Here is a 21,085-nt window from a genome sequence, read left to right as displayed (position 1 = left end):
ATATGCAGGGACATGATCTGAGGCTCCACACATATTCACATTGAGGTGGGGCTGCAGGGGTGGGGGGTGGGGGTTGGGCGGGGGGTATCCTCTGTTATTAGAGACATGTGATACAATTGCATTTGATCTCCAAATAAACAGGGAATCAGTCCATCTCCTTGGTGAAGATGGCAGATGTGATGGACGAGCACATTAGCAATGAGGACAACATTAGATTTGCTCAAAATTATTGATCTTTTGTTTGTGAGCCAAGTCGGCGATAAATAACAGTGCATGGGAGATGTGACTCATTATCACCGTGCCAAAAGCCCGACAGACCTCTGTCAGAGCACACTCTCCTTCCCCCCGCTCTTCCGCCTTCCTTTCATCTCCGTCACTACAAACCAATTTAATCTGTTTTTAATCCTTCCCTCTTTTCTGTCACTGGCGTCTTTAATGCGAGGCCTCACTGTCACTATCTGATTCCCTTAAAATTTTAATCCTGCACTGATAACCCTCTATTATTACATATTACGCACACACAGGCAGCAGGACACTCACACATACGTACACATACACATGCAAATATGTACACACAACGCTTAGTGGCTCGCTTAGTGTTTTATTCCTTTTTACCTTCTTAGTGAAGAAAAAATCCTTTTATCACACAATGGGTAATTTATATCCATTACCAGCGTTTTCAATCCTTTTCAGCACGGCTGTCACTGCCTTTGGCACACTCGTGATTAATGTGATCTAATAATAGTCTGCCATTATATTTCCTTTAGTAAAACATGTACCAACATCCTATTCAGCTCCACGAAATTCATTGCCCCTTAAAATATTTCCCCTTTTCGTTTGAAAGACAAGATTGCTGTTTTTTTTCCCCTTCTCGTTTCCTCCTTGGAGGTGATTATTTGTTGGCGTTGGGGGTGTGTGTGGTGGTGTTGGTGGGTTAGTGATGGTTTCCTGTTTTTTTCAGACACTTATGAGAATGATGAGATTCATGAATCAAAGGTGGTTTTGTGTGAATGCACGTGTGTGAGGAAGCTTGTCAGAATGAATGTTTGGTCCTCACACTGATAGCATTGTTGAGTGGTATAGTCTTGAGGTTGAGAACAGCTTCAGGTCAGATGGAAATGTTGAATCGGTTTAGAAACAAAATGTGTACGTAGCATCTGTTTCCATTGTGTCTTCTCAGCGTTTGGCTCATGATATTGTGCTTTTTTATTATAAGAAAAAAGCATGTAGTTTTATTGATCATATCAGCAGACAGTCTGGGGTTTTGTTTGGGGTAGTCACGCCACCATATTGTTGATATTGATGACAGTAATTTCACTTGCCTAATTTATTTAACTCTTCAAATGCTGGGCCACTTCTAAATATTTTTTCTTCTTTTTTTTTTCTTTTTTTTTTTTTATTTAGAGCCTGTACTTTGAATGGATAATGGAGAAAAAAGATGCTCCCCATATAATGTGCATAGGATTATGTGCGTGTGTGTGTGCGTGTGTGTTTCTGGGGAGGTGGTCCAGCAGTGGGCTCTGTTCCCTCCCAGCTGGACAGCCTGAGCCAGTCTGCCACTCATGGGGCACGTTTCAGATGGGGCGGTGCCAATGCTCGTACACACACACACACACACGCAAGAAAAAAGTCATGCACACAAACACACACAATCCTGGCTCCCAACCACAAAGAGGGTTAACCCTTACTGGGTTCTTAGACTTGTATCCAGGATGAACAGGTGGTCCCACAAAACATGGGCATCCATTTCCTCATGACTTATCCTAGTGTGTGTATGAGGAAGGAGGGGTACACAAGGGTGGGGACAGGGTGGGGGCGTGGTGGAGATTCGCATGACTGTGAAGCTTTAGTACACCTTTTGTATATGTGTGGGATTTGTTTGGTATCAGTGTATCTGGTGTACACAGCAGCTTGTGGAGGGTCCTGCTGCTGTGTGAAATCGCCATCAGATGGCCGTCATGACAAGAACAATATTACATCCAAGTTTCATTTAGCGAGGGACAGCTAATATATGTGTGTCATGTGAGCATTTGTTTGTGAGTGTGTTCATCGGCACCTGACCCCAGAATCGGACTGTACCAAACACAGCTGTCAGCACGTTCCATCTATATTCTTCTCCCCTTCTGTCCCTCTTTTGGTTGTTCTCCATTTTTTTCTTTTGAGTCCCTGCATCCAGGATCCTTCCATTAAAGATAACTTGTATTGAGCCGCTTCTTATTCCCTTCAACCCCCCCCCCCCCTGTCTCAAGTGATCCCTTCCGAGCACAGAAAATCGAAGGTAAACCTCTTCTGAGGCAGAACCGGTGCACTCTACTTTGGATGTTTTAAATATAACTGTCTGACAGATGAGAAGATGTAAGGTTGTGATAGTTGCTTTGGTGAAACACGTCAGAAACACAAAGTTGAATGTCTATCACCTGACCACTGAGATAAGTTGTGCTCAGCATCTAGTTACAGCACACGGAGGGAGCCTCCTCTTTTTTGGTACGCTCTGCTTTGCTCCACGTTATTTGCTCTTTTGTGATCTGCGTCTCAGCCTGTCTGAACCTCACACACATCTGAATTAGGCCTTTTGAAATATATGAGTAAGTAAGCAGGGAAAGAGAGAAAGGCAAAGAGCAGAATGGAGCTGAGGAGATAAACATAAACAGAGCAGAGAGAAAGAAGGTTTCTCTCTGAGTCAGCAGGTTTTAGTAAAGTCTGATTAAACGAGGTAGGAAACCGCTTGGGGTAGTAAATAACAGAGGTGTCAAAATGTTGCTTAATGACCTGGATATCCACTGCATGAAATATGTATCTGCAGATCTATGCAGGAGCTGCATTTTTTTTTCTTTAATGCTTTAATGTGTAGAGGGAGTTCAGATGTTTAAAACAACTTTGTGTGACTGAAAAACTAGTTTGCTTTACAGGTTTTCCTGGCAGGAGACAGTTTAAGTATCTCAAAACACATGGCATTATAAGTCATTCATGTCATCAGTGTGATTGTTTTGATCTGGAAACATTATTAATGACATGTGCAATGTACAGATCTTAAAGGAACATGTTGACAAAAGTGTTTTATTGTTATTTATTTGTTTACTTTTTTGATTTAAAATGATCATCACTATGTTAATGTTTAGGCCTGAACTTGAACGTGAAGGCATTAAATTAAATGTTTCATTGAACACAATGGGGTTTGTTTCTTCTTGGTATTAGTTTTGTTACTGTAGCCTATTGTTGTTTGGTAAGGCCTTGAATTTAATGAATATTAATTTATATGTAAAAATTACACAATAAAGCTCTAAGGCAATAATGGTATTTGCCTACCAGTACTATCTACATTTACTAGTACAAACGTACAAGGGTTCTAACATTAGAAGATTTTAACTCCCCCAAAAAAGTAACCAACAGAACATCAGTGGCTTTAAGTTGTTGGCTCCTTTTTTATTTTACAAAAAAATAAATCAGCAGTTGTGTAATCAACAAGTAGTAGGAACCAGTGGGTTTCACAGATACAGTAAAACAAATACACAGAATCAGGAACATGTTGCTGTTTCAAGATGTTTCATGTTTCACTGGATATGTCGATACTTGAAATGGGATTATCATCCAGAAAAAAAAAATATTAGTGACTATTATTGCATCATGTGCCATTTTACATATTCAAAACGGCAGAAAGAAGAAAAATGGTGAAAGGTTTGAGTGGCAGGATGAAACAGTAAATCAACAGGAGGAGAGGGATGAACTGAGAGCTGGAGCTTCTCAGCAGTGCGTCAGTCGATACACCTTCTCCTCCTCTCCTTCCCATCCTCTTTCCAGGAGGGGTGGGGGGGAACCCCTTCCTGAGGAGGGGACATTAGAAGAAGAGAGAGAAGGGGAGGGGGGTTGTAATAGCAGTGAACTCAGCACTTTCCTTATGTTCTCTCTCTCTGTGTGTGTCTCTCTCTCTCTCTCTCTCCCAGGACTCCCTGATCAGTGCCGACCTGAAGCGGAGCTGAAGCTGGCTTAACGGGCTAAGCACACTGTCACGCTGTCTGAGAAACTACCCCCACCCCCTGTCTGAGGTGACTGTCTAAAGTGACTCAGGGCTTTCAGGGAAGAGGAAATGAGGGTGTGAGGAGAAGGGAGAAGAAGTGTGTGTTTGCGTGGGGGTGGTGGAGGGAAGTTGGGGCGCAGAACAAGACAGAGGAGCTAACTCATTCCATGAATGGGTGAAGCTGAGGGCCGGAGAACGGAATGAAGAAAAGAGAGAGAGAAAAGGGGGTAAAAGATGTAAAAAGGTAGGGCGAGGTGGAGAGTTGTCTGCTGAGCCCGTGCAGGTTGTTATTCACACTACGATGCAATCAGTGCGGGGTGATGATGATGGCGGTCACCACGGGGATGACGAGGATCAGGATATTGTCAGGCATACACACATTCATAAGCACACACAGAGCAGTTGGCTGGGACGTCCGTTGTAAATGGACATACAGAGCATATCAACTGATAATTCCTGTTTAATCTCATTAGTTATCCGTTGTAGTAGGGTTACTCTATCTTTAAGTCCAAGCTGGCCTTGCCTTACCTCTTTTTGTTGTCCCCTCCAGAGTCCAGACTGGTAGCTGAATATTGAGCATTGCCCAGATTATGTAACATGCCTATATGCGTGTCTGTGTGACTTGACCTACCTTTGAGGGCTTCAGATGTAGGGACTGGAGTGCAAAAGTGCAAGTCAGGCCTAGGAAGATACGTGGAGAAGCTTGAGCCTTTGAAACCTTCTGCAACATTGTCTGTCTTGCGGACTAAAGCCCGGCCAGCCTGCGTGGCCTGACACTCTGGCATGCTCCAAGGATGCAAGGTTAGTTCACCTAGCAGCTATTTCTTATCCAGCTGTGGAAATGCCTTTGCCATCATATTGGGAATATCTAGCCAAGGTGAGGATGAACATGTTACATTCATCTGTTAATAGCAGGCGTAATACATGTAGCCTTGGTACTGATTTATTTCAACTGATATTAAGGTGGGGATTGACTGCAATGCTGGTTTGGCATTTTGATACAGCAGCATGACAAAGTTTGTGAACTCTTCTCAGTTGTGAGTGGAAGGATATATACAGTGTGTGTGTGTGTGTCTGTGCAGCTGTGTGTGCTTGCATAGTCAGGCATCATGGCAAAAAAATGTATGAATAATCTAGCACTCACATTATTATTCTAATGCCATTCTTTACAATCTGACTGCGTCACTCTAACAAATGCGTATGTCGGAAAGTTCAGGGGATTTTGTTGGGTGCCTGTGAACAGTGAATGATGGCAACCAGCCGACTCTCAGCTCCTTCTTGTCTACCAACAGCTCCCTGTGAGCCCCCGTGCACCATATTCCTTTCTCAGAACTAACACCGTGGTGTATCGAAACAAAAAGGCCACATATTTTATTTATGTGTCAAAAGTGTGGTGAAAAGGAAGGAGGGAGCGGGGCGTATCACTCTATCTGTAGGTTGATATCATTCCACCCGTGCGGATCAATTCTCCCAGACAGAGGGAGATGAGAACGGAGCAGGCACAGGAAAGAGGGAGGGGAGGGAAGGGAAGCTGAAATGGTGGTCTTATTGATTTGTCAAAGAAATACAACATTGCGTGATTCGCTTAAATGTCTACATAAACTTAACCCGTCAGAAGTGGGTGGGCACATACCTCCTATTTGCAAGATTTTCTGCTTAACTTCACTGGACAAACGCTTACCCCTTGACTTCACGAGGAAAGAGTTAAAGAAGCCCATGCATCTGCGAATCCAAAGTACCCCATCTTCAAAATTCCCCCAATTAGTCACACTGGCCAAACATTTTACAGGTTTGAGACAAAAAAAACTCTTAAGCCAGTGTCTACTTTTTGTGCAGCTTTCCTCACCAGATATTGCCTACACAAAGACATTGAATTATATGTTCATGTTTAGCTGATAAATCCAAATTTAGCCACATAGAAAAATTAATACTAATGCAAATACACAATACAGGATAAGTTTAAAACACTGACCCTCCAGTGTCTATTGTTAACAGGTTGACTGTTAAGCTCCAGTTCACTGGAGCATGTTAATCTTCTCTCAAGGCAGATCTTTTTTTTTTTTTTTTTTTTTTTTCATAATACAAACTGGTACCAACCTAACGCCCACATTTCAACATGTTCCAAGCCGTAAAAAAACATGATCCACATAAACATGGCCATGCATCTGCAGCTGCATCACATTCCTTTTTTTTTTTTTTACAAAAAAGGGGGAAAAAACACTACAACACTTTGCTAAGATATAACCTCATTTAAGACCACCCGTGATAATTTAGCTGCACATAATGGAACAGTTACGTCCAGAATATACCAAAACAGAAACCTTGAGCTTAATTGGTTCGGAGAGATCTGTCAGTAATTCTGTCTGCCTTTCCCATAGGAAAATAGAGACAAGCTCGCCTCTGCTCTGTGACTGTATACCTGGCACAAGGACAAGAGTGGAGGGGGCTTGAAATTAAAGAGCAGTTAAAGAAAACTGGAGAAAAGAGCAGAGAGTGTGAACAGTGCCATAAAAGGGATAGTTTAACCATTGATCGAGAGCAGTGGTGGAAATGGCAGCTGTAAATCAATTTTATCTTGGAGCAGCTAAAGAGTGTTTTCTAATGAGGTTAATGCCACATAATGGCTAAATTCCTCTGCTTAAAGGATGCCCTCAAGGTGGTGGCGAGAGATAGATGTCACCATGGAAGGCTTAACACCTAGACACTAACCAAGGTATGTCCTGTCTTTTCAGGAAATTTATATATTAAAGGGTGTTATTGCTTTATTTATTGGAATGCTTTAAGGGGTCATTATATATAAAGTACAACCTCATCTAGACAGCTTATTTTATCAACAGACAGATACATCTGTGGCTTAGATTAGTTATTGAGTAAATTATTTATTCCCTGTCTGTTTTCAACGGGAAGATTGTATTTAATGGCAGTTTTTGGTTTAACTCATCATCACAGTGCTAAGCAACAGGAAGGCTAGTGGGTCATACTGGAAAGTCACTGAATGCTTGCTGAAAATACAAATTGAACCTAATCAACTCTACCTCTGCCAATTTATACTATTTATTAAATCCCCTTATGTTAAGGGTAATGAAGCTGCACGTTAAGGTTGGCAACGAAACAATCATTCTTTCTTCAATTGCAGGTTTTCCCAAAGATATATGTTCATGCACATAAACCTGTGGCTTTAACAGTACAGTGAATCTAACATGTGTTAACTGCCCTAAACTAGACAAGCCAACTGGCTCTTTTTAATGATCTCTCCTGGTGATCTACCCAGCCCAGTGATGGCAACAGAATGTGGCTCACAAAAAGCTGAGAAATAATCTTGAGGTTAACTAACTGGTTAGCAAACTGGGCATTCTCCTTGGCTCTAGTGCTAGTAGTAGACTTAAAATGAACTGGTTGCTTAATTAACATTTATGGAAGTGTTTAATTGATTAAGTTCTTCTAGGTGTGTAATATTGTCAGAATAAAAGCAGTCCCTGAAACATCCCTTAGAACTCTGGGGAATTAGATCAAAATACCACGGTGGAGTCCGTTTAGTTTAAGATTTAAATGCTGGTATATCAGTCATACCAAATTCTGTAAAGGTAGGAGTTCAAAAAGACTCTCTGACCTAAGGGTGGAGTACTGCGTTTCTTGACCAGGCACAAATATTCATGCCTTCACTGGATTCATTCATGGATTCCTGTGTACATGTAACGTACAGGAACTGATAAAGGCTTAATTATATAATAAACTGAATCCTAAAATGTCCTAAAATAATATTGTCGTTCAATTGTCTTTTGGCATATCTCTGCTGCAGTTATTCCTCTGAACCTCTTCCTCAGAAGGGAAGTACTTTGGCAAGAGGAAGAGAGCACTGGGATTCACCAACTGATAAAACCTCAATTGATATGTACAGGGATTCCCACAGCATCCAGTATCAAGACTAATCAAAAACCAGCTAGCTAGAATGCCAGCAGACGCAGACATGTTAAAATATTGCATTACACAAATTACATTTGTTAGTAATGGAGGCTTAAGGAATCCTCTTTGTCTTCTGCGAGAGTGATCTGAGGAGTCTGCTAGCTGTAAACTAGACTCCCCCATAAGGTTGCTGATGGAAAGCAGCTCACAATTAGCAAGTGTCTTTTCGTGATTTTGACACATTATGGGTGGATTGTATTATGGGAGAGGCTTCAGATGATGTATCTCTTCATGTATCTCCATTAGCAATTCTGAATGATAGTGGTGGTGGATGTAGGACTGATGCCTCCTGTTTAGAAAATGAATTAGTCCACATTTATCCACTGGACTATATATGTAGTCATTCACTAAAGATGCAACGAAGAGATGGACAAATATTTAAAAGAGATAAGCAGATACAGCTATTGCAGTCACACTGAGACCAGGCTCCCTTTTGAAGATAAAATAAGAAACCTAATGTAAATAATTTAATTTTAGGGTATAGACAAGGCGAGATGGGTTTGGTTTAAGGTTAGAGCATGTCAACGTTATGTTCCCTGAAATTATGGAAACAAGATTGTGTGTGTGTGTGTATGAGCGCACGTGTGTGTGAAGCAAAAAAAATGAGTACAACCAGCACGCAGCGTGAAACTTAAGGAAAGTTCATCTCCACAGACCTCTAGCATTGATCACTGGGGCCCTAAAGCTATTATCATGATCTAATTAGGTTTAACATAAGTCTGTGTCACGGCCCGGTGCAAGGCTGCCTTGTCCCCAATTCCACACTTTCACAGCACCCCTATTTAAAAATAGCCCACATGCACCACATGAAAACGAATACTTTATTTCTTTTTTTTTTCCCAATAACACTGAGATCTACTTTAATGTCAGACTGAGGTCTAAGCAAAGAAAAATTATATAATTCACAAGACAGTGAACAAGCACTGGGTAACCTCCGAGGTTTCCCCTCCCGTGTAGGTGCATGTTCGTCCTCTGATGATTCGTCATAGATGCCATTTGCAGGGAAATAAAGGACATCCCCTAAATCCTACAACATACAGTACTGCAAATAAGCAGATGTTACTTTTGAAAAACCAAAGGCACATTTTAAATGCATACTTTTCTCATTGCTTAAGTACAGGCATGGAAAAACCTTCCAGCTATCTTTAGATTTTTACGGTTGGATGTCTTGTCTGTTCTAAAATTGCTCACACCACTAACAGTTCTGATGCCCTTATACAGTAAGATGACTCTTTCACATGATCTATGATTCAGAGATGATCTGAATACCCCAGGCTCAAAAGGTGTAGAGGGTGAAACATGCAGTCAGTGACCTAATAAGAAGACCATAAATACTGCTGTCAAAAACAGTAGTTCTATACTATACTGGAATACTGTATTAAATTTATTTTATGTATCTTGTACTGTATCTGAGTTGAGGGTCTTTAATGAGGTGTGAATTACCTGCTCTGACACCTTATTCGTTTTCTACATGATTAGAAGCAATGGTGTGCATGGCTATCACAGTGGGTGGCTGTGGCCAAGTGTACCTCTGTGGGTCCTCCAACACACACACACACACACACTAACCCTACAAACTCAAGAATACTTACTTTGGGCCTTGGTCTCTTTACAAAGCAACCTCTTTTTTCAATGTTGTACAATCTAGGCATCCACTGCAGTCTTATTATTTCATGGCCAAGATGAGGAACTAGTACCCATATAGGGAAAGACAAGTCTAAAAAAAAAAGGAGTTAAGAGGAATCCCCTCCCTCTCAACTACTTTTGTGTCCTGTTATTATGAATAGTAGTAGGAGAGAAATGCATATGCCCTATTCAAAAGTGTCCGTAGTTGCTGAAGGACTACTCTCACCAAACGAGGGCCCTTTTTCTTCCCCCTCCCTCTTTTGATTGATATGTGAAATCCGTCTCTCTCTGCAGCTCTAAAGGCAGTCCCTGTGTGTGTCTGAAAGGTGCTCATTGTTGAGTGGAGACCACTTTGTCAAGAAACAATCCTGTTCCCAAGGAAGCTGAGAATGTCTTAAAAAAGATACAGGCCCTTATTGTGTACATTGGAGAACTTTAATTTTGTGTGTGAGGTCATTTTAATCCTGATTAATTTTTATAGCAGCGGTTGTAGTTCAATGGCTGGTCGCCCTAATGCTCTAAAGAAGGAGCAAAATAAAAGAAGAATGGGAAAGAATGAAAAAACCACCCACAGGCCCGTTGAACAATCCTAAACTTAAAGTGTCACAGAGAGTGAGGAGGAAGGGTAGAGTCCTTTGTTGATGGACACATTGGGATGTATTTAGGTTTTACAAAGGAGATTTTCTGAATAGAGGCCTGATTTTTGCTACAAGGTTTAAATGCGCACTCTAAGGATAGATTTGCCATGGGATAAAGTTTGGGTAGGGTAATCTCTTAGGCCACAGAGGCTGAGGAAACATTGTCTCTGAACTGGTGCCAAAAGAGGGAAGTAACAAGCATCTACACAGCCATGCATCTATGGCGTATGAGTGAACACTCTCACTTGACATGTTGTATATTCCGTCCCTATATGATCATATTTGACCTCTGCATACATTCATAATGCCAGAGTCTTCTTTTTCATAATAGACCTCTACGGCTTCTTCTCTTGTGCAAACTAATGGTCTTATTTGAGTGGCAGCTTGTCCTTTTATTTGAGCTGTTTTGTTGTTGGTTTGCCCTCTGGCCTTTTGTAGGTTTAGACGGAATGCAAGCCTATTAGACAGGCAAACACCAAGAAGCTGAAAAAGCGGTTGTCCACCCCGGATACATGTACTAGATTACTAGATTACTTTTTCCCACCAAATTAAAGCACTAGATGAACACATATCTTATTTTATTTTGTTGCGTTGTTCAAACATTGCAGGAGGCTTGCTCGGCTCCACTGTGGCTAAATGGAAACTGGATCTTGTTTGAGGAACGGCAGGGTGAGACCAAACAGCGTGATTCATAATGGTTATTTATGTACCATGTAGCTGAAACTCAGCAGGGGGCAAAGGCATAGTCTTTACTAAGTACATCTTTTTCTGCTTAGTTTCTCCTCAGTTGGGCTTGCGGCCTGTCTTCCTGATATCATTTCAGTGTTTTTGATCATCCCCAAAATAACGAGTGTAGGAGTCTGGTGTTCTGCTGCAAAGAAATTAGATGCATTCAAACAACTTTCACTGGTGCGTTGAGACAATCGAGTCAGAGGGAGACAGATGCACATGGCCCCGGTTACCTCTGCGATGGTGACATATCCTCCACATTCCAGCAGCTAGAAAACATACAATAAACAAAGAAAAAATAATACCACCTCCACCTTTTTGTAACTTTCTAACTAAAAAAAACAACCCTCCGTCCTTTTCCTCTAACTGTCCTTTATTTTTCCTCTGCTTTTCTGTCATCCGTCTTTCCCTCTGTTCTGAGCTGCAGAGATCCAAGTGCGCAATGGTGCATTACTAAGGACACCTGCTCTGTTGACATGGCCAGGCAGACTGTGTGTGTGCATGTGTGGATTTATTCATTCATCAATTTTTAAGCTGAGACAGGGACCAGACCCATCAAAACTGGTCCGAAGTGAATCTGTTCAATTCTGCCGGAAATTGTGCATAAATTTAGCCCTGGAACTAGTCACAGCAGTGCTTTTTAGACATTAAATTTGTAAGAAAATGTAGGGTTAAATGTGAAATATCGTGTACAAAATCATATCAGTATTAAAACAAAATTGTTTTTGTTTAGTTACTTTTTTTCTCTAAAAGAGCAAATTTTCACCCATAATTTAAATCACTTTTAAACTATCCAAAATGAGAATTGAATAGAAATTTATACGGAACACTAAGTACACATTCTGTTGAGGAAAACATTTTTCTGTTACATCCCTGAGACACATGCTTAGACTTTTTAAAACCCATTAAAAAATTAAAAAAGAAAAAAAAAATATGGGACCCCATTCATGCCATTTCATTAATTCCTCAAAAAAGGGAAAGAGTCCTCTTTCCAGAGGGTAGAAATGAACAAAGGAGGGAGACTTCAATGCCTGGGAGGGCACAATATGTTCTGTTATATTATACTGTACTTTCTCTATTGCTCTAGAGGAAAAAAGAGTGGGAGCAGGAGGCACAAGGCGAGCAAAAAGGAATATTCTGCCATCTTATTACTGGCATTTGAATGAGTTCTGTTCGCATCTACTACTAAACCCCCACTCTGTTCTCCCACCGCACCCCAACCGACATACAAAAAAAAAATCTTATTCACTTAGTATGTAGGTCACATTACAGTGGTGTCTAGCTATTGGACATGGGCTTAGATAACTGTTTGTCAAGTATTAAATGCTTTCGCTGCATCAGCAGCCTCTGCCACTGGTATTTCTCACACAGCTGTGCAACTGAAAGGAGGCAGCACCGCAGCAAAAATCACGTCACACTCATGCACATGCACACACACACACACACACACACACACACACACGCTTTCAACCTCTGGTGCTTTTTTTGTGTACACTTAAAAACATCGCGTTTGTGTAAAACATTCACTTTTCTCATATAAAGGTGCCTAATGTGAAAGTTGAAAACTGGTTTTGAAAGGCAGTCAGAGCAGCATCTGTTGTAAATGAGGACCATGCTTTGGTGAATAGAAGGTAAACCCATTGACCTGAGGTGCTAACTCAAGCAGATGAATCTTTGCTTTTCTTTCCTCTTATCCCTGTTTGCTTTGGGTGACCTTGCACACCAACCCTGATGCAGTGTGTTCACATAGCACTGCCCTAATGGCTTAGATAGGCCCCAGTGTGGCCAGTACTTTCCACTGAAAACACCCCTCCACGTTCAACCCTTCCCCCTGCAATTGTACACTTGCCGTTCAATACTACCACTGCAACCTCTGATTTGAAAATGGTCAGACGGAGGTGTGGGGCAGAGAAGAAAATTGCACCTGCTTTTATACCAGCAGGATCCAGGCAAGGAGTTAAGTGTTCACTTAAAACAGAAAAGGCACAAGACGAGAGGGGCACAGAGCTGCCGTGCAGTTTTGCCCTCTGTTGTCTTTGCATGAAATGAAAGATGCAAGAAGTGCGTGTATGTGTGTCTGTGAATTTTCCTCCCCTCCCTCTGTCCTTTGTATGAAATGAGCCCAGATGGTGATTGATTTTTCAAGTGCTGACATCCCTGCTTGAGAAGCACCCCTCCATTCCACACACACACACACGCAAACACACATACCCTTCTTTGTGCCGAGCAAGTCAGGCACACTAACATCTCAGTGCCATCATCATCTTTGTGACTGCCAGCAACCACTATTGATTGACAAAAGTATGCATGCAAACAAATAGACGCACAAACACACATACAAGGAGAAAAACACAGACACACACACAGGCATTGCATCCAATCACAGAGCAAGAGGTCATTCCCTCTTTGCCCTTATTTGTAAATGCTTCTTTGAAATGCAAACGAGTCCAAATAAAAGTGCTCTCCCTTAAAAACATTGAATCTATAAAGTTAATAAATTCTTTAATTGATTGACAGAACATTAGTGAACAGTTTTACAAGTAAGCCAGAAAGCAAGGGAATGCCAAACAGTTGCTGGTTCCAGTACTTCAGAATAATAATTGCAAATTTAATTCATTTCATTATGAACAACAGGCAGTTTGACAGGATGTCTGGTTCATATGTGTTCTGAGCATCTTCACAGTCTTTAAATAAATCAGACTAACTGGTAATGGTCGCCGACCTTAAGACTGAAAAATGCATTGTCTATGTCTGTTGACAACCAGAAATATACAGACTTTTCTTTTTCATTTTAATATCTTATTATATTACCAATTATTTAAAGAAAAACAAGATGTGAAAATGGCGATGCAAAGAGTGGACTTGTCTAGGAGGAGAAGACATTTTACAGACTCTTTGCATGCTGAAAGACATGTTCAAAAGACACAGAGCTGTGGTAGGCAGAGATAGTGTAAAGTGACAGAGATCTGTATGCTACAGCAGCCCCATTGAGTTAAAGTGGCTGTGTGGCTAAATGATGTCATTGGCTAACTAGGCGTTCTCAGGCCATTGCCTCTGTTTGCGTGACTAAATACATACAATTAAGGCCTCGGCACTTCTCAATCTCTGTGAACTCATTGTTATCCCCGGGTTCAAGTGCACTGATAATGGGGGCCAGAGGAAAACAGGCGTAGCAGTGAGAGAGACAGAGAGCTGGTGGGTAAAATAGACATCTCATTATTAGTGGCATTCTCTTTCACCCCAGCAGCGCTACTAAAGCCTTGTTCGCTAATCTGTCCTCTTTTCTGCCTGTTTTCTTTTTTCCCCTCTTCCTGTAACTCTCTTTCTTTGTCTCACTTTTTGTGTTTACTTCTTTCTGCGATTTGTTCATTTTCCACCATTTTTTCCATGCTTTTCTGTCCCTCACAACTCTCCTCCTTTGTTTTCTTTATGCTTTATGTAAGCACTTTTTTCCTTCCCTGTATAGTTGTGGGTGTTTTCCACACAGGGTCTGAGTAAGAGGCACGGACCTTGTATGACACCTTTTGTGACTGGGATTTTCATTTTTGATTGAAGGTTTAAATTGACGGGTTGACATTACTTCACCGGGCCCCCTATAATTTTACAATTCCTGTTTTTACTGGCTGTAATATTTGTTGAAACTGAAGAGCAGCTGCAACAACTTTTCTTACCATTTTGATCTAATAAAATCGTTCTTAAAGGAAATAAATAACTGTCACCTTAGCCCATCTAGACAGTGGAGGTCACACTGTAGTCTCCCTGTCATGACACACACACACACACACACACACACACACACACACACACACACACAAACCATATCGAGTGTAATCGTCTAAAGTGAGACTTCCCTGATGGCCTCAACACTTGACAGTGATGCCCTCAAGTCTCAGAGAAAACTCTGTAACTGGAGAACAATTGCTTCTGTCTGTCTTGAGTAACTGGATCACTGTGCTGTCCTCCCTGCCCACAGGCACACACACACACACACACACAACCTCTGTTACACGTTATTGTACGCACGCTTACACTCAGCACAAACACATAGATATTCTTTCACTAAGATGCACACAAGCAGGCAGATAAAAACTGGAGAAGAGAAGAATGGAAGTAAACTCACAGACAGAAACAGTCAGTCTGCAGCAGTTTGCATTACAAGAGATGTGCTTGAGTCATGTTGGGGGTGCAAGGAAGGGCGACACATTCTCCCATAGTCATTGGTGCGCTGCAGCAGCGGTAGTCTAGGTAAATGGATCTTATTTAGTGGCGCATCAACACGTGTAAGGGGGCTTACGGCTCATTACTCTGGGCCCTGATCCTCTCTGCCTACCCACTGATGGATGGCCCGGGCTGCTGGGAGGAGGTGCAGGTGGGGGGCAGGTGAAGGAGAGCACGATGGACATCGACTATACCCTCCTCTGTACCGCCTCCCGCCACCCTCACTTCCCTTGTCCTTTTACGCTTTCTTTCCTCATATTACTCCATCTTCTTCCATCTCCTTCTTTCTTGCTCTGAATTTTATTTTATTTTTTTTGATCACATTTAATAACTCGGCTTTCCCTCCTCTTCTGTCACCAACTTTATGAATAATAATTATTCAGTCGGACGCAGTTTTGCAAATAGAAGTTTTATTCTTGTTTTCTATGTGTTAACAGAAACTCAAAGGCTGTACAAACTCAAAAAAAAAGATCTGTAATTATTCACAGGTATATGCAATATTACTCCAGTCCAGCAAACAGAGGAGAGTAGCACCACAAATACTCCATATTCAAAAAGTCCAAAGATCCAGTGCAGAACTTTTTTTCTGAACATAATTTTGAGAAAAATACAGTGATGCACATCAACATTGTAGTTATTTTTCACCATTTCTTTCTGTTGTTTTGTAAATGGCTTAGTTGTCTGTACATTTTCGGTCAGGCATTCGGCTTCCAAGCTTTCGCCCTGTTCAAAACCAGTCTTCTGTATGTGGTGAACTTTTAAACCCTTACATTAGCTCCCTGACACTTAATTGTTACCAGGACACAAACCTGCACTGTAAATATTGTAGCCATGACACACAGCTACCACACACATTCACTCACTCACTCACTCACTCACACACACCCCCACACACACATACTGCTTTCAAAGCACTCAGTCAAGTCCCTCTCTCTTAAGCTCGTAGAGCATTCCTCTCATTCATGGAAGCAGGGCCCTCCTAGTGAAGCGCTTAATTGGCTGCAGATTGCTCTTTAACCTCAGGGTTACACCGCACGCACACACACAAACAAGAAGCGCACACACAAAGACATACGCAAATGCACATGCACACAACACTTGGGCAGGCTGTTAAAGTCTTAAGGGAAATGGAGAGTGGTTTTTACAACTCAGTGGAGAGGTCAAAGGTCAACAGATTTGTAACAGACAATCTCTAAGGATCTGTCAGTCAAGGCTAAGATGCCATGGTGACTACCGCACACACAAAGAAGTGCACACACACACACACATTTGAAAATTTCTGCTTTTCTTTACTTCTTGTAGTTTTAGAGAATTTCTTAAGTCCGGTCCAACTTCCTGGACAGGAACAGACACATCGCACTTGACTTTACAGTTGGTTCCATGTGCCCGAAAGGCACATCTCAGCTCCAGAGCTTTTACCCTTCTACCCATCAGACCAGCTTTTACAGCTCTGCCTTTAAGTTTTCTGTCCAACGGGGACATGCATATCTGTCTTCCTATCCCACTGGGACAGTTGCACAGCTCATTAACACAGCGGCTTTTACTGTCACTTAATTTAAACTCATTTTGGAGAGACTAGGTGTTTAACCAAAGGATGTTTTTTGTGGTTATACGTGACCTGGATGACTGAGGACCTTCACAGACGCAAGGTGTTTAACCTAAAATGGGACTTAGAGTCACCATTTCTCACATCGTTATTTACAGTGTAGTTCAGATATTTTTAAATGTTTGTTTCTGTATGACTCCATGTGTGGGTATGTCTCTTTCACTGTTGCCTACTGTTGATGCTACATGGTAAATACTGTGTGCTATCCTGCATGACTCATTCTCCTCTTCCAAATGAATTAAGATCTCTGCGTTTGTTCGTCAAATAAGCTTTTACACTTTTATCCTAGCGCATGAAACGCTGTAATGTGATTGTGTTTGACGGCGAACGAACAAGTGGTAGCAAGAGAAAAAGAGACAAGAGGGAAACTAAAGGCAGAGCAAGGAGAGGGAAAACGAGTCATTCGAAGCAGTCGGTTACGATTCAAACTTTCTTTCATGAAAAAAAATGTACACACTGTAACATTCACACATCTGATTTAATGAATAATAGGTTCCAATGAAAAACAGGTAGAGATTCAGTAATGCCTGCCAGTTCTCCCACTGTACGGGCTCATGAATGATTAAGCTACTGTAGCAACAAGGGCAGATCATATTACAGACGCCATTTTGTTAGTTCCCCCTGCAATCTTTTATATCTCCACCAGTTGTTTACCATATTTATTCCAAACAGGATGATGGTGGTGTGTGTGTGTGTGTGTGTGTGTGTGTGTGTGTGTGTGTGAGATGAGAGTTGCAGGCAGGGTGGCATGCTCAGAGTTAATGCCACAAATTGTTGTTAGATGCAGGTCTCCCTCTGCCATGCGTTTTGGACAGGAAGGCAACGTGATTGGCTTTGTTCAATCTTCCTGGCAGCCGACACCAGCTGACATCTGTTCCCTCCTAACCACTCAGACTTATCTCCATCAGGGAACACACACACGCACACACAATTGGTGTGCGAGCAGGCAAGCACTTTCACATAAAACAGGCACATGCACAAGCCAATTCATACAGTCATACACACAACCGCGCTCGTGCTTGTGAGGGAAAAAAACGTGTCCATTCTAAATACTAACAAACACACTTTCACTTTTACAGTACACACGTGGGCTCATATTGTGGTAATGAAGAGTTCAGTGCGTGCCAGTTAAATGGGAGTAGCAAGTGCATCCACACAAAAGTACCACATAGGAAACACAGACTGTTAGTGGATTGAGAAAGAGGAAAGAGAGCCCCTGATTTGCTTATGAATTCAGGAGTTATTGTGACGGCATTGCAAATCTTATTGCATCGCTAATTCATATTACTGGTGTCCCTGACATAGCAGCCTGGGCACAGAGTATATCTTAGACATGTGGAATCTGAAAGCAGAGTGGCATGAAGTCTCTCCGCGTAGACAAATAAAGAATTTCCGTCAGTTTTGCCTCTCTTAAGCAAATAATCGTCTGCAAAACTGGCGGGTGCATAAAAGACTGCCGTGTTTTTTTTTTCTTCTCTCTGAAATGAGAGGATGAAAAAAAATGTAAAAAAGAAGGCCGGGCAGAGAAAAAAGGACAGAAGTCTGCAGAGTGAGAGGGGGAGGCTGTTTGAAATTAGCCCTCCGCTCTGGGGTCTTGGGAAATGAACGTGACACGTCCAGATTCGGTGTTTTTGTTGCAATTACCAGAAAACACCAGATGAATTCTTTTCAAGCCATGTGTGCTGGTTTGTGTATGCATGAGTGTGTCGTGTATGGTGAGCGTGGAGAGTTTTGGATGTGTGAGCATGTATGTGACTGCGTGTATGTGTGTGTGTACGTGAGCAGGTGGCAGGCATATTTGAAGATGACAGTAGGGGTCTGACCCATGCCAGGCTCAATAAAGCAGCCTTGTGATGGAGCTTATGTGACACACTATCCCCAGGGCTCTGAGGTCTTTCTCTCCCTCACACACATGTGCACAACACACACTCGTAGACACACACGGTGCCTCATTTCCCTAGTGGTGCTCTCTGTCAGATAGCAAAGGCTGCACTCTGATTGCTGTGGGTACGTGTGAGGTCTGTGTGTGGTCTAATGACGACACACTGTACACAGCATTAGCACTAACGCTATTGATCCAAGTCGTCACCTTTGTATTTTATACACAACTCATATTTCCAGTTGTAACAACCGTCTACATCTGTTTTGAAATGTTTTGAGTGCTGCTTACGTTTGTAAAGTTGAGTTAAATCACTTGGAGTCTTTGAGTATTGTGCTGTGCGTCACACTAAACTAGGAAAACCACAGGAGAATATACAGAAAACTCGGACTCACAATTGTATGATAATGAAACATGGTCTGTGAAGGCTCAGCCAGACTTATTTGCTTGGGTTGGAGAGCAGGAAATCAACTGCACGTGGTCATTTCAGCAGAATCACCATTTGATCGAGAGATTTCCTTTATATTAAGACAGGACTTTACCATTGCATTTCTCAGTCTCATTTGATTCATATATTTGTCTAAATGTTTCTTCAAGCCAATATTCTTTAAATGGTCCGTTCTGGATTTGAAGTACATGAATGAAGATTGTTGATCTATTTGATCTAAGTTCTGATCCTGGTTGCAAAACTATTAAGCTGAAAACCTTAAACTACTGATATGAAACAGAAAGAAATGTACCTGGACAAATGGTACTGCAGAGAGCACAAAGGCTCAAGTTTTTAGTTTGTCCCATTGTCAAAACATGGACCAAGGTTGGCCCAGACTAAACTGTTGTCTACAATGTTTTTTTGTGCACTGATGACAAAGCCAAAGATAAATAACACATCGGGTAAGTCAAGCTCATTAGCAATTTTAACCCATCAATGCGCCATAACAGTCCACCACCATTGTGACCAAATCATTTTTTACATTCACCCAACGCAATTTTCATTCTTACACCCGGTAAAATGGTTGCACTGTACGGCCCAGGTGTCTTTAAGGAGAGCACCACAGCAACACTAGCTGGTGGACATGGACAACACGAACATTAGAGGTAAAGACCTTGATACATCAGCCTTCTTCCTTTATACTTTTTTATTATTACCAGACTCACAGCCTTAACTACTTTGAAACATTTGACCCATCGACTCAAACGGGTTCAAAATGTGCTTCTCTAAGTGAATACAGCCACGAGGCCGCAATATATACAGGCTGAAGTGATTTAATCATAGGTGAGCTTGACAGTAATGCTTTGAGGCAGACACAACTGTCTCTAAGACAGAGAAGAAAACAGGCTGGATGTTACCTGTCAAACAGACAAAAATCACTCTCATCGCACAGCTCACACATTCTCTCTGATCCTCTGCCTCTGTTCTCCTTGTTGTGCTGCTCAGAGAGTCCATGCCTTGCATGGACAGTGCTGCGCAAATTGTTAGGTGCTAAAAGTAAGGTAATGCCTAATTTCATTTATATAGTTGTCTATAACTATATATTCCTTAGGATTTTAAGGCGTGAAATAACACAGCAAAACATTTTTAACTTGATACATCACTCATTGTTACATGATACCAGGCTGAATTTCACTCCATGCAAAGTGCAGTAAACACTAAAAACCAAGTCAAATCAACATTTCGTGTGACCACTTTGTACTTGGCAGATTTGGTCTAGTAAAACTTGCCACTAGGAATTTAAACTGCCCTCAACGTCCTCTGCCCATTCCCTGCAACTTTATAAGGCAACTTCACACCGTGGTAGGTGGAATGGCCGCTGCAGAGTCACAGGTAACTGCAGTACATTCATGACAAACAATACATTAACATTGACTTACCTTGCATGCTTTTATTTATTTTTTTTGTATTTTAACTTACAACACTTTCGTATACTGTGTCAATAGTCCAGAAGAAAATAATTACCTTGAAACTAGATATAGTGTGTTTCCATTCCTGCTGCTGGATCAGTAAACCTGAGTAACATGCTTTAAAAGAGGCAAAAAAACAAAAGCATGAAGGAAATAAACTTTTTTTTTTTTTTAGATCTCGACTTTCAGTTGTGGTAGGCCATTATTCTACATCTCATTTGCTGCCACAATAAACCAGACTAAAAACAAATGACCTGGTGTATTTGTACAAAATCTTTTCCGCAGTGCAGCTCACTGGAAAACAAGACTTGCAAGATAACATCAACCGAATGGCTGTGTGTGGCATGCATGCATGTATGCATCGCTGTTGCAATCACCCATTTTTCTCATGGGCTTTTTCTGTGCCTAAAACGTGTGTTTGTGTAATTTTGTACCTGAAGCAGCGGTTGAACGGAGGTCAAAACTTCTTCCGTTATTATTTGATGGGTAATGGTGCATTTTTGTGCTTTTTT

The 21,085-nt window shown here is 41.5% G+C and overlaps 1 protein-coding gene across 6 annotated transcripts in view; it reads left to right on the top strand.

Moving 5' to 3' along the window:
• Positions 1-21,085, top strand: part of znf536 (zinc finger protein 536) — a 190,286-nt gene that overhangs the window by 38,605 nt on the left and 130,596 nt on the right. For 4 of the 6 annotated variants that reach the window (XM_047579905.1, XM_047579904.1, XM_047579906.1 and 1 more), the window contains exon 3: positions 3,942-4,043. The exons of the other annotated variants lie outside the window; for them this stretch is intronic. The gene's annotated coding sequence lies outside the window, so the exon portion shown is untranslated. The remainder of the gene's footprint in view (positions 1-3,941; positions 4,044-21,085) is intronic. 6 annotated transcript variants of the gene reach the window in all.

Source organism: Mugil cephalus, chromosome 3, assembly GCF_022458985.1.
Source record: "Mugil cephalus isolate CIBA_MC_2020 chromosome 3, CIBA_Mcephalus_1.1, whole genome shotgun sequence".
Taxonomy (NCBI): Eukaryota; Metazoa; Chordata; class Actinopteri; order Mugiliformes; family Mugilidae; genus Mugil; species Mugil cephalus.
This window is presented reverse-complemented; position numbering and strand designations above follow the sequence as displayed.